Source organism: Etheostoma spectabile, chromosome 13 (assembly GCF_008692095.1).
Source record: "Etheostoma spectabile isolate EspeVRDwgs_2016 chromosome 13, UIUC_Espe_1.0, whole genome shotgun sequence".
Taxonomy (NCBI): domain Eukaryota; kingdom Metazoa; phylum Chordata; class Actinopteri; order Perciformes; family Percidae; genus Etheostoma; species Etheostoma spectabile.
The window spans coordinates 1,424,252-1,438,370 of NC_045745.1; the positions used below are offsets into that span (position 1 = coordinate 1,424,252).

Consider the following 14,119-nt stretch of genomic DNA (forward strand, 5'->3'; position numbering starts at 1 on the left):
GTTGTGACAGCAGTGTGTAGCATCTGAACACAGTGCTGTAGATCCACAGTGTGCACACTGTGTACGTGTGTAGAGATTTGAAAACTGTGTTCAAGCAACAAAAAAGGAACTAAAGTTTGGTCCATGTGAACTTCTGCAGTGCAGACCGGAGTTAGAGTTTTGGACATGTGACTCCAGTTGTGCCCAAAGTGGTTTAGAAATCAAAAAAGACTGTACATTATCAGAGCTAAGACTTTAGAATCAAATACTGTAATACTCCGCCTGGTTGTAATGAACTTTTGGTTTTGTAGCTTATCATTCATTGTGTGTCAAACCAAAAAAAACTCAGTGGCCTGATCTGTCTACCTCTTCTTCTAAGTGAACTTCTTCCTCAACTTGTGGAGGCTGGGAGGTGAGCTGTCAGATGGCCTGAGGTCCTTTATAACTTTGTCCACATTCAAAAGCTTTCAGGCATTTTGTGTGTGTGTGTGCGTGTGTATGCGCGTGTGTGTGTGTTTTTCTCGTTTAACAACCTTTGTGGGGTCCCAAAACCAGGAACACAGTATACTTGTGCGGTCTGGACAGCTTTGTGGGGCCAAAATGCCCGACCCCCTAACTTTAAAGGGCTGTTTGAGGGTTAAGATTTGGTTTTAGGATTAGGGTTAGAATCAGGTTATGGTTAGGGTGAGGGTAAGGGTTAAGGTTAGGCATTTAGCTGTGATAATTAAGGTTAGGGTAAGGGGCTAGGGAATGCATTATGTCAATGGCGGGTCCCCACAAAGATAGTGAGACGTGTGGCTGTGGATCTGTGCCGGTGGGGGGGGGGTTTGTGTATGTGTGTGATGGTGAGTGTGTGGGGAAAAAAATACTTGTTTTTGTGATTTCTGCAATCTTACTCCCATAACGTTTATATATTTATTGTAAGACAAGATGAAACAATGGGACAGAGAGTTTGCATTAGGTGAAAGGCCCCTTACACGTATTTTTCTGTAACTAAAGAGAAAGTAGACTTCAAAATGTACGCACGTCTTTAAAATGTAAATTTAAGAGTATAATTAATAAAATATATGTTGTTGCTAACACTTCAGTCCTTGAAATAAATGCATGCAGTCAAGTTGCTTCTGAGTTGCAGGTAAAACATGATGTGTCCTCTATTTATGTGTCCTCTTCATTTTTTTTCATTTGTATAACAGAGAAATGTTTGTACAAAGTTGAATTATAAATTCAAGAGAGAAACTAAGGATTCGCTGTAAACAAACATTTATTGAATGGTACGGACATCCCCTCTTTAATATGCAGACATCATTCAAGGATGCAAGTTCCCTCTGGCCAATTTCTTTATTATTTTTATGTGTTATTATTTATAATTTATTTTTCAAGGTATTGCAACATTCGGCCATACATTTCAATTTATTAGCTTATCCAACTTCAGATTTTTCCCAATTTCAAGATATGTCCACCAAAAGGAAACTTTGTCAACACGTGTTTTATCTCAAAACAAAGATAGATTTTTTTCTGTTTGTTCATCTCACTTCGATTATATTTCTGTAAAATGGGATTGTCAAGCAGACAAACTGACCAACACACACATAATAAAAGATGGACACTTGGCTTCTGTGTATCAATATAGTATTGCCACGGAAAATATTGCGATACAATGTTGTATTGATTTCCATCTTCTATCTTTTATTACTTGCGGTGCCATGTGCTCATCAGATAAACACCCACACACACTCACACACCAATGGCACAGCAGCGGGAGCACCTCAGGGATCAGTGTCTTGCCCAAGGACACTTCGACATGGGACTGCAGGGCCAGGATCAAACCACCAACCTTCTTATTGGCTTATCTTTATTTTGTGTTGTACATTGCTCAAAAAAGACAGACAATATAATCAACATACATCATTGTTATGAAGGTGAATAGACTACTTCCACTTAGCTCATGGCTAAAAGATCACTTCATGGTTGCTTACTATACTTTAATTTATCCCAAAAACAAACATGTCGGCATAACAGAGTTGACATTCAATTTAAACATGTATTGTGGATTGTATGAATGCACTGTTTACATAAAGGTATGATAGAATTCCTTGGTAGGTTAACCAATATAACTTGTGTAAAACCTGGTTTTCTATAAGAAGGCTTTGCACTGTGAGAGACAGATTTTGCCCATATGCTGAGAGTTAGAGCCTTTTCACCCTTTGCGCATCTTGGGCCGACATCAGACATATTGTCAGAGCGAGAATGGCTGGCTCTGCCGGCCCTTCCCCTGCCTCTGTGTCCGGATCTGAGGGCACATAGCTGGAAGAACACAGAGATTGTTGTCCTCGCTGTCTGGCCACCATCGTTCTCTCTTGCGCGAGTGTTTGTGTGTCGCGGTTACCGCCAAGTACGGCTCCCTTCAAAGAGAAACACATTGTGTTTATTTGGCAAATATTTCAGAAGTATCCCTTTTCAACACAGCCAATTATGTAGCAAGTGCAGCTCTGGCCCTGTAACTCAAAGAGTGAACAGAATAATGCTTCTCCAAATATTGTGTGGAGGCTGCTTAGCGAGGTACAGTCGCATTTCTTCACTAATATTAGCGCCTTGTCTGTTTATTTCGCCGCTTGTAACACAGTGGTGCTACTGGACTGGCAATTGTTGCACTTATAGCAACCTCGGTAATGTCTTTATTGCTGAGATAATTTGTTTCAGTATCTGTGTTGGGAGATAGCAGACGAGTACAGACCACACAGTTGATGCTACCAATAACAGCAGGAGGAGAAATAATGGATGTGGCCTTGTTGAACGGGATTACCGGCAGACACACTCTTTCCTCTAAATCAAGTTCAGTGAGTCTTTCAGAGGATGCTGGAGACCTGTGACCTGTGGTGTAGTCTGGTATTAAGCCCCTTTCCACATTTCTGTTTTTCCTCTACCCTTTGGAGTTACCTGAGAAAGAACCATAAATAGAGAATGGTTAATTACTGCAAGATATTATGCTGCTACCTCATGGTAAAGGTGTCTCTTTAAATAAATTTCCTATGTCCTGTATCATATCTGCATATTTTGTCATGGTGTAGTTTGGATCCACAGCCGTTCCACAACTGGTGGAAATTGGGGTTAGCATCTGTATGGAACTCACCAGGCAGAGTAAGAAGATACAGTATCAACACTAGAACTGCCGTGAGCGGCCATTTTGACTGCCTGATTCCAAACTCTATAATCTCTCATGATGAATACCTATTTGCAATATTAATGCATGCATTGTGTTATATCTTTAGTAAAACGAAATAACACGAAAATGTACAATTTAACAAGTTGATTACACACTTGAGTAGCCCAGGCGTTTCAATGATTCATATCAAGATTTTATTTTCTTTGTTTTTTGTGTAATGTAACAATTTTAAATGAAAATATGGACTCTTTTAGGAAAAGTCATGTACCAGCAGGATTGTATTTTTTTTACCCAGCAAAGTTATTACATGTTTAAATTTCAAAACACTCAAAATGACATGAATGTCATGGCTGTTCTAGTGTTAAGAGAGACAACGATAGAGTAGTATGAAAGACCAAAATGCCACTTAAAGAGGAAGGTTGGGGGGGTGGATGGGTCAAAAAACACAGGACCTTCACCCAGATGACGGGGCTTCATGTCCCGTTATTTTTCCGCGTGTCCTTTTGTAACCCCACGCACCATCTTTTCCCAAACCTAACATGTCCCCTTCTTGTGTTGCATGTCCATGTTGCAGCACGTCCCGACCCAGAAAGGAGACTTTAAACGTGAATAACAATCGCCAAAGGCACATGACCGAACGTCCGTATTTTACGCCATGGAAGAGTGAGAATGTGTTGACACAACATACCCAACGACTGCTCGCTCGAAAGATGTCCAGGCCGGCCGGAACAAGCACCGCTCCTTCTTAGAGCACAGGTGTCATGCGATGGTATACAACACAGGTACCCCGGGGGCTGCCACGACTTTCTCCTATCTGACACCCTCAGACCTACTTCCTCTTCTGCCTAACGAGCCACTTGATCATCCTGCCAGCTTGTGACGCCTGATCAATTGGAGCAGAAGCAGGAAAAAGCAAGGGTAACATTTCTCCCTGCTGGAGATATTTGAAGGTGCTTATCATTAACGGGCAATAGAACAAGACAGGCACTGTTGACCCCAGTGGCCCCTGGGTAATATGGTGGATTCCAGTATGAAAGAGAGCTTGTTTGTAGTGTGATTGGGGAGGAGGGTGTTACAAGCCACTTTGATTTTTAAATATTACAGAATCTGCAGCATTTTGTGTTTTATTAATGCCAGATATCTCCACAGTGCTGAGGAGTAAAGTGTGGCTACACCACAGATGCACTCTGAAAAAGGAGAAAAATGTAGCTCAGCATAAATCCTTTCAGGAAGATCTAACTATTAATCGATGCTCTCCTAAATCAATTCAGTTATCCTAATAAATGTACATTTCATCATGCTGTGGATAACTGTCACATTTCTGCAACTAGTCTCTCCTGATTGAAATGTAGCTCAGCGTAAATCCTTTCAGGAAGACCTCACTCTTAATCAACGCTCAACCTAATGTGAATCAGCTGTTCACCTTCCTGCTAAACCAATCAAAATTGTTACACAATGGCAAGGGCCAATCACAGAGTCACAACCCTGCTTTGAATAATTGTTAGGGATGAGCGAGTACAGCATTATCAGTATCTGTATCTGTATCTGTTTACCACATGAATTATCTGTATCCGGATCCGTACTCGGACGGCTGGGGCCTAACTGGAAGTGGACAGAATTACCGGAAGTGGGGGGTTCTCTTGAAATGTGCGGGGCTTTAACCGGTATTTTATTTAAGCACACAATTGATATGGTTGATCAAAAATTGTTATATTTATTGCTGATTTGAAAACTATTTACATGACAGCATCGAGCTTTAGATCAATGGTTTGTCATGGTAAACACAAACTATATACAGAACGTTTTGAACAATGAATACACATGCGTTGCAATTATAAGTAAAGGTAATGAACAAGAGTTTTCATCTCAGTATAACTTTTTTTTAAACTTTTTATTTTTTTATGATCTGGTGATTTTTTTGTTTTTGGTTCTTTTTTTTCTTTTTTTATTTCTTTTATTTCCACACAAGGTTGTGTGTGTGTGTGGTGTGTGTGTGGTGTGTGTGTGGTGGTGGTGTGTGTGTGTGTGTGTGTGGTGTTAGTGAGTGTGTTGTGAGTAAGAGAGGACACAGAGAGAGAGGGGGCGGGGGCAGCTGACAGTAAAAAAAAAAGAAAAAGCAAAAAAAAACATCTCCGATGGCCAGAGATGGGAAGTAACAAGTACAAATACTTCGTTCTGTACTCAGTAGATTTTTCAATATTTTTACTTACTTACTATTTATTTTTGTGGCGACTTTTTACTTCTACTCCTTACATTTTAACACGAATATCGGTTCTTTCTACTCCTTACATTTTACAAAATTGGCTCGTTACTTTCGTTTTGCACAAGACGTTGTTATGTCGGAAAATAGCGCGGACACGCGCCTCACACCGCAAGCGGTTGTGCGCGCCACACGGAGACAAAAGTGAGAGAAAAGAAACTAGCTGTCCGGAGGATAATCAGCTGAGATTGTGTGTGTGTGCACAAATAGATTTCAGTTGGTGTCTATCGCACACTCGCTGTTGTAATTTTAGCTGAAGACTAAGAGGTGTCTTGTTTTAACTCGTTAGTGAACATATACAGCGGCTTTACCCATGTAAAGTTGATTAAAAAGAGGAATAAAAACATCTTTTGGAAATTGATCTTAATGCCTTAATTCCAAACAATTAGAAACTCAAACCTTTAAGGACACAAATTTTCTTTGTGAATGAATAATGTGTTTGTAAATAATAAAGGTTCTTCCTTAAAATACAGGGGGCATAGTATACACCCCCTTATTTTATCCATAGAGCGGCACATATTTTTATTTTGAAGGCCAGTTATTTCACGGATCAGGATACTATGCATCCTGATAAGTTCCCTTTGCCTTTGGAATTAAAATTCCAATGCTGGAATTTCCCCCCCCCCCCACTCATCACATACCCTTCACCATACTAGACTTGGCATAGTGTTATCTCAGTTAGCCTACCAGCTGGTTTGATTTGCATTTAGAGATATTGTATGTGCCTGGCTCTATGGGAATTTACAATAGGGCTGTGTATACTTATGCCCCTTGTATTTTAAGGAAAACATTTATTATTTACAATACATATTCATTCAGAAAGAAACCTATGTCCCTAAAAGGTTGGATTTCTTTTTAATTAAGGCATTACAGTTTTTTACGATTGCTATGATTGATTTTTCAATACTTTTAACAATTTTCGAAACTCTTAACACAGTTAGCACTACATCTGTCTGTGCAAGCTATACTATAACACATTTCTTGTTGCTTTAACACATAATGCATACAATTAACACAAATTTAAAATGCATAACTCCTTTTACACCACAACTCAAACAAGACCAAAACAATAGATTGTACTGCCAAATTTACCATGCTTTAACACTGTATGTCAGAACAGATAACACCATGTTCTAAACCTAAGCAGGTTTTTTTAGCTAGTTAGTGAAGCTACAAAGCCTTTTTTTGATACAATCACCCAATGAAGTGTGCAGACGCCCAATGTGATGAAGAACTGTGAAGCTGAGAAAGTTAGTATTTCCTGATTGGTGATTGATGCTAGTGTTTTTACTCTGTGTGTTCTGAGCGACAGTGTGTGTGTTGTCTCAGTGAGGTTGTGCATAGTGTGTGGTGCACTGAGCCTGTTTTTGTGTTGTCTTAGTTGTTTTGTTAGGAATGATGTTTGCAGCTGATGTGAACTGTACTCAGGTGACTCTGGTAGTGCAGACTGGAGTTAGAGTTTTGCACATGTGGCTCCAGTTTGTGCACACTGTTGTTTGCACATCAAAGAAACTGTAAAGGTTGTGGAACATTGGCCTAAATCAGCCATCTTAGCTAAGTGATTGATAAAATACTATTTAATCGTGTGTAGGTATTACTCCAAGTAGAACACCTACAGTGTATGTTTCATTTTTAACACTTTACCATACTCTATTAAGAGTAATAGCTGCATGTAGACAGTAGTAACACTCTACCTTGAAAATACCATATCGAGTTTTATCTTGAGGCGCTGGGAGCACTGTGGCCCCTTGGGGCCCCCTTATAGCTCTGAACCTGCATCCCGTGCGGAAAAAAGAAAATAAAGCAGTCTGTTCTAAGACACACGGTTTCATTAGTGCACATCTTGGCAAGCCCATAACCGTGGTGAAAGGCAAAAAGTGAGTCAAGAAAATGAGCTCCACCAACATTTTTTTTTTTCTGCTACAGAAAGGTCTTTCAGGTTTTTTTTGCATTGCTACACACATTGGGCCAACCTGGAGCTACATGTGCCAAACTCTAACTACAGTCAGCACTGCGTGTAACGAGAAGTCATCACTTGATCTCTTATCACACCGGCAGATCTGTCTCTTTTACAGTTTTTAGAATTGCTATGACCGTTTTTCAATACACTTACAAGTTTCCTAAACTCTTAATGCACCACACACCTAAACATAACAATTGGCAAAACGGTTAACTTTGTGTTCCAAATCACACATTGTAAACTAAACTCCAAAACTAATTTCAAAATACATAAAACACTAACTATGTCTACCACAAACCCTGCAAACATGTTTCAAAATAAATAATTATTCAAACACTAACACATGTTCTCCTCCACAGGAACATTTAGTCATACATAATACAATGACAAAAAAAAAACACTCTCATCAGCTCAAAATACAGAAACTGCATTATTTTAGATATGTCGGTATGCCCTTATACAATAGACAATATATTTGTATGATCATAGACTGTGTTTTGCACATGCATTTTGTTTCTTTTGCTGCAGCTTCAATACAAAAATGATGACCTCTCAGAGTAGCTTTAGTAGATGTACAGTTTAGAAAAAACAAAGACAGAAAGAATTGCTGCAGTAAAGACTTTTTTTGCAAAAGGACTTACTGCAATATACAACAGAAGAACACCGGAATACTACTAATAAAAAGTAAACTTCTAATCTGAATTTGGCCACATGTTTCTCATCCACCTGATATCTTCTCTGGCAAGGCATTGTGGGAAGAATCTTTTTGGCATGCCTTATCCACCCCTGGCAGTGTTCAGCTGTGATGTCTTGGCATGCAGCATCCATTGCAAGGAAGGACATTTGTCATGTGGACTGGTCAAAACCTTCCATCTCCAGCTGAGAAAACCTCCTTAATGGGGTTGAGGAAGGGAGAGTAAGGGGCAAGGAAGTGGGACATCATCCTTGGATGGGCGTCAAATCAGGCTGTGATTGTACAGGAATGGTGGAATGCCCCATTGTCCCAGTGATCACATATTTGGCAAGTGGTCTCCCGCCTGCCCCTTTCTACCTCTGGCACCAGTCTTCATTGCAGGTCTTCTAAAACGGATGAGGTGGTCGGTGTTGCAGGGGCCAACTCACATTTATGCAGGAGTGCACCATTGTTGGAGATTGCGGCGCACATGGTGATCCACTGCTTAGGCTTTCAGCTAAAATTACAATCAGCAGTGTTTGATAGCAGCAGACTGAAATCTATTCTGTTCTGAGTGTGTGGTTAACAGTTGTGGACAGCAGTGTGTAGCATCTGAACACAGTGCTGATCCACATGTTGCACCTGTGTACGTGTGTAGAGATTTGAAAACTGTTTTCAGCAACAAAAAAGGAACTAAAGTTTGGTCCATGTGAACTTCTGCATGTGCAGACCGGAGTTAGGTTTTGGACATGTGACTCCAGTTGTGCCCAAAGTGGTTTAGAAATCAAAAAGACTGTACTTATCAGAGCAAGACTTTAGAATCAAATACTGTAATACTCCGCCTGTTTGTAATGAACTTTTGGTTTTGTACTTCTCAATTCATTGTGTGTCAACCAAAAAAAACTCTGGCCTGATCTGTCTACCTCTTCTTCTAAGTGAACTTCTTCCTCAACTTGTGGAGGCTGGGAGGTGAGCTGTCAGATGGCCTGAGGTCCTTTATAACTTTGTCCACTTCAAAGCTTTCAGGCATTTTGTGTGTGTGTGTGCGTGTATGCCGTGTGTGTGGTGTTTTTTTCTCGTTTAACAACCTTTGTGGGGTCCCAAAACCGGAACACAGTATACTTGTGCGTCTTGGACAGCTTTGTGGGGCCAAAATGCCCGACCCCCTAACTTTAAAGGGCTGTTTGAGGGTTAAGATTTGGTTTTAGGATTAGGGTTAGAATCAGGTTATGGTTAGGGTAGGGTAAGGGTTAAGTTAGGCATTTAGCTGTGAATTAATGGTTAGGGTAGGGGCTAGGGAATGCATTATGTCAATGGCGGGTCCCACAAAGATATGAGACGTGTGGCTGTGGATCTGTGCCGGTGGGGGGGGGGTTTGTGTATGTGTGTGATGGTGAGTGTGTGGGGAAAAAAATCCTTTTTTTGTGATTTCTGCAATCTTACTCCCATAACTTTATATATTTATTGTAAGACAAGATGAAACAATGGGACAGAGAGTTTGCATTAGGTGAAAGGCCCTTACACGTATTTTTTTTCCTGTAACTAAAAGAAAGTAGACTTCAATGTACGCACGTCTTTAAAATGTATTTAAGAGTAATATTATAAAATATATTTGTGTTGCTACACACTTCAGTTCCTTGAATAAATGCATGCAGTCAAGTGCTTCTGAGTTGCAGGTAAAACATGATGTGTCCTCTATTTATGTGTCCTCTTTCTTTTTTTTTCATTTGTATAACGAGATGTTTGTACAAAGTTGAATTATAAATTCAAGAGAGAAACTAAGGATTCGCTGTACAACATTTATTGAATGGTACGGCCATCCCCTCTTAATATGCAGCATCATTCAAGGATGCAAGTTCCTCGGCCAATTTCTTTATTTTTTTATGTGTTATTATTTATAATTTTTTTTCAGGTTTGCAACATTCGGCCATACATTTCAATTTATTAGCTTATCCCACTTCAGATTTTTTCCCAATTCTCATTATGTCCCAAAAGGAAACTTTGTCAACACGTGTTTTTCTCAAACAAGATAGATTTTTTTCTGTTGTTTCATCTCACTTCGATTATATTTCTGTAAAATGGGATTGTCAAGCAGACAAACTGACCAACACCCACATAATAAAAGATGGACAACATTGGCTTCTGTGTATCAATATAGTATTGCCACGGAAAATATTGCGATAACATGTTGTATTGATTTCCATCTTCTATCTTTATTACCTTGCGGTGCCATGTGCTCATCAGATAACACCCACACACACCACACAACACCAATGGCGACAGCAGCGGAGCACCTCAGGGATCATGTGTCTTGCCCAGACACTTCGACTGGGACTGCAGGGCCAGGATCAAACCACCAACCTTCTTATTGGCTTATCTTATTTTGTGTGTTACATTGCTCAAAAAGACAGACAATATAATCAACATATCATTTTGGAAGTGAATAGACTACTTCCACTTAGCTCATGGCTAAAAGATCACTTCATGGTTGCTTACTATACTTTAATTTATCCCAAAAAACACATGTCGGCATAACAGAGTTGACATTCAATTTAAACATGTATTGTGGATTGTATGAATGCACTGTTTACATAAAGGTATGATAGAATTCCTTGGTAGGTTACCAATAATAACTGTGTAAAACCTGGTTTTCTATAGAAGGCTTTGCACTGTGAGGACAGATTTTGCCCATATGCTGAGAGTTAGCCCTTTTCACCCTTTGCGCATCTTGGCCACATCAGACATATTGTCAGAGCGAGAATGGCTGGCTCTGCCGGCCCTTCCCTGCCTCTGTGTCCGGATCTGAGGGCACATGCTGGAAGAACACAGAGATTGTTGTCCTCGCTGTCTGGCCCATCGTTCCTCTTGCGCAAGTGTTTGTGTGTCGCGGTTACCGCCAGTAGGCTCCCTTCAAAGAGAAACACATTGTGTTTATTTGGCAAATATTTCAGAAGTATCCCTTTCAACAAAGCCATTATGTAGCAAGTGCAGCTCTGGCCCTGTAACTCAAAGAGTGAACAATAATGCTTCTCCAAATAGTGTGTGGAGGCTGCTTGCGAGTTCAGTCGCATTCTTTCACTAATATTAGCGCCTTGTCTGTTTATTTCGCCCCTTGTAACACAGTGGTGCTACTGGACTGGCATTGTTGCACTTTAGCAACCTCGGTAATGTCTTTATTGCTGAGATAATTTGTTTCAGTATCTGTGTTGGGAGATAGCAGACGAGTACGACCACACAGTTGATGCTACCATAACAGCAGGAGAGAAATAATGGATGTGGCCTTGTTAACGGGTTTACCGGCAGCACACTCTTTCCTCTAAATCATTCAGTGAGTCTTACAGAGGATGCTGGAGCCTGTGACCTGTGGTGTAGTCTGGTATTAAGCCCCCCTTTCCACATTTCTGTTTTTCCTCTCCCCTTTGGAGTTCCCTGAGAAAGAACTAAATAGAGATGGTTAATTACTGCAAGATATTATGCTGCTACCTCATGGTAAAGGTGTCTTTAAATAAATCCCTATGTCCTTCGCATATCTGCATACTTTTGTCATGGTGTGTTTGGATCCACAGCCGTTCCACAACTGGTGGAAATTGGGGTTAGCTCTGTTGGAACTCACCAGGCAGAGTAAGAAAGACAGTATCAACACTAGAACTGCTGTGAGCCCATTTTGACTGCCTGATTCCAAACTCTGTAATCTCTCAGATGATACCTATTTGCATATTAATGCATGCATTGTGTTATATCTTTAGTAAACAAAATAACACGAAAATGTACAATTTAACAAGTTGATTAACACTTGAGTAGCCCAGGCGTTTCAATGATTCATATCAAGATTTTATTTTCTTTGTTTTTGTGTAATGTAACATTTTAAATGAAATATGGACTCTTTTAGGAAAAGGTCATGTACCACAGGATTGTATTTTTTTAACCCAGCAAAGTTATTACATGTTTAAATTTCAAAACACTCAAATGACATGAATGTCATGGCTGTTCTAGTGTTAAGAGAGACAACGATAGAGTAGTATAAGACCAAAATGCCACTTAAAGAGGAAGGTTGGGGGGGTGGATGGGTCAAAACCACGACCTTCACCCGATGACGGGGCTTCATGTCCCGTTATTTTTCCGCGTGTCCTTTTGTAACCCCCGCACCACTTTTCCCAAACCTAACATGTCCCCTTCTTGTGTTGCATGTCCATGTTGCAGCACGTCCCGACCCAGAAAGGAGACTTTAAAACGTGAATAACATCGCCAAGGCACATGACCGAACGTCCGTATTTTACGCCGAGAGTGAAATGTGATACACAACATACCCAACGACTGCTCGCTCTCGAAAGATGTCCAGGCCGGCGGACACAAACCGCTCCTTCTTAGAGCACAGGTGTCATGCGATGTATACAACACAGGTACCCGGGCTGCCACGACTTTCTCCTATCTGACACCCTCAGACCTACTTCCTCTTCTGCCTAACGAGCCACTTGATCATCCTGCCAGCTTGTGACGCCTGATCTTGGAGTAGAAGCAGGAAAAAGCAGGGTAACTTTCTCCCTGCTGGAGATATTTGAAGGTGCTTATTCTTAACGGGCAATAGAACAAGACAGGCACTGTTGACCGCAGTGCCCCGGGTAATATGGTGGATTCCAGTATGAAAGAGAGCTTGTTTGTAGTGTGATTGGGGAGGAGGGTGTTACAAGCCCTTTGCTTTTTAAAATATTACAGAATCTGCAGCATTTTGTGTTTTATTATGCCAGATATCTCCACAGTGCTGAGGAGTAAGTGTGGCTACACACCAATGCACTCTGAAAAAGGAGAAAAATGTAGCTCAGCATAAATCCTTTCAGGAAGATCTAACTATTAATCGATGCTCTCCTAAATCAATTCAGTTATCCTAATAAATGTACATTATCATGCTGTGGATAACTGTCACATTTCTGCAACTAGTCTCTCCTTTGAAATGTAGCTCAGCGTAAATCCTTCAGGAAACCTCACTCTTAATCAACGCTCAACCTAATGGATCAGCTGTTCACCTTCCTGCTAACCATCAAATTGTTACACTGGCAAGGGCCAATCACAGAGTCACAACCCTGCTTTAATAATTGTTAGGGATGAGCGAGTACAGCATTATCAGTATCTGTATCTGTATCTGTTTACCACATGAATTATCTGTATCCGGATCCGTACTCGGACTGGCGGGGCCTAAACCGGAAGTGGACAGAATTTAACCAGGAAGTGGGTGGGTTCTCTTGAAATGTGCGGGCTTTAACCGGTATGTTATTTAGCACACAATTGATATGGTTGATCAAAAATTGTTATATTTATTGCTGATTTGAAACTATTTACATGACAGCATCGAGCTTTAGATCAATGGTGTTGTCATGGTAACAAACAAACTATTACAGAACGTTTTGCACAATGAATAAACACATGCGGTTGCAATTATGAAGTAAATGTAATGACAAGGTTTTCATACTCAGTATAACTTTTTTTTTTAAACTTTTTATTTTTTTATGATCATGTGATTTTTTTGTTTTTTGGTCTTTTTTTTTCTTTTTTTATTTCTTTTATTTCCACACAAGGTATGTGTGTGTGTGTTTGTGTGTGTGTGTGTGTGTGTGTGTGTGTGGTGTGTGTGTGTGTGTGAGTGAGTGTGTGTGTGAGTAAGAGAGACCCAGAGAGAGAGGGGGGCGGGGGCAGCTGACAGTAAAAAAAAAGAAAAAGCAAAAAAAAACATCTCCGATGCCAGAGATGGGAAGTAACGAAGTACAAATACTTCGTTACTGTCCTCAAGTAGATTTTTCAATATTTTTACTTTACTTTACTATTTATTTTTGTGGCGACTTTTTACTTCTACTCCTTACATTTTAACACGAATATCGGTTCTTTCTACTCCTTACATTTACAAAATTGGCTCGTTACTTTCGTTTTGCCACAACGTTGTTATGTCGGAAATGCGCGGACACGCGCCTCACACCGCAAGCGGTTGTGCGCGCCACACGGAGACAAAAGTGGAAAAAGAACTAGCTGTCGGGATATCAGCTGAGATTGTGTGTGTGTGCGTCTTTGAGAACTGTAAGTCGTATAATTAATGTT

The 14,119-nt window shown here is 40.3% G+C and overlaps 1 protein-coding gene and 1 long non-coding RNA gene across 2 annotated transcripts in view; one reads left to right on the forward strand and one right to left on the reverse strand.

Annotated features, from left to right (window-relative positions):
- Positions 1-39, reverse strand: part of LOC116700853 (uncharacterized) — a 14,846-nt gene extending 14,807 nt beyond the window's left edge. The window contains exon 1 of the long non-coding RNA XR_004334752.1: positions 30-39. This is a non-coding gene — a long non-coding RNA (uncharacterized LOC116700853). The remainder of the gene's footprint in view (positions 1-29) is intronic.
- ntm (neurotrimin) overlaps positions 1-14,119 on the forward strand; it is a 537,242-nt gene that overhangs the window by 321,936 nt on the left and 201,187 nt on the right. The gene's annotated exons all lie outside the window — the stretch shown is intronic.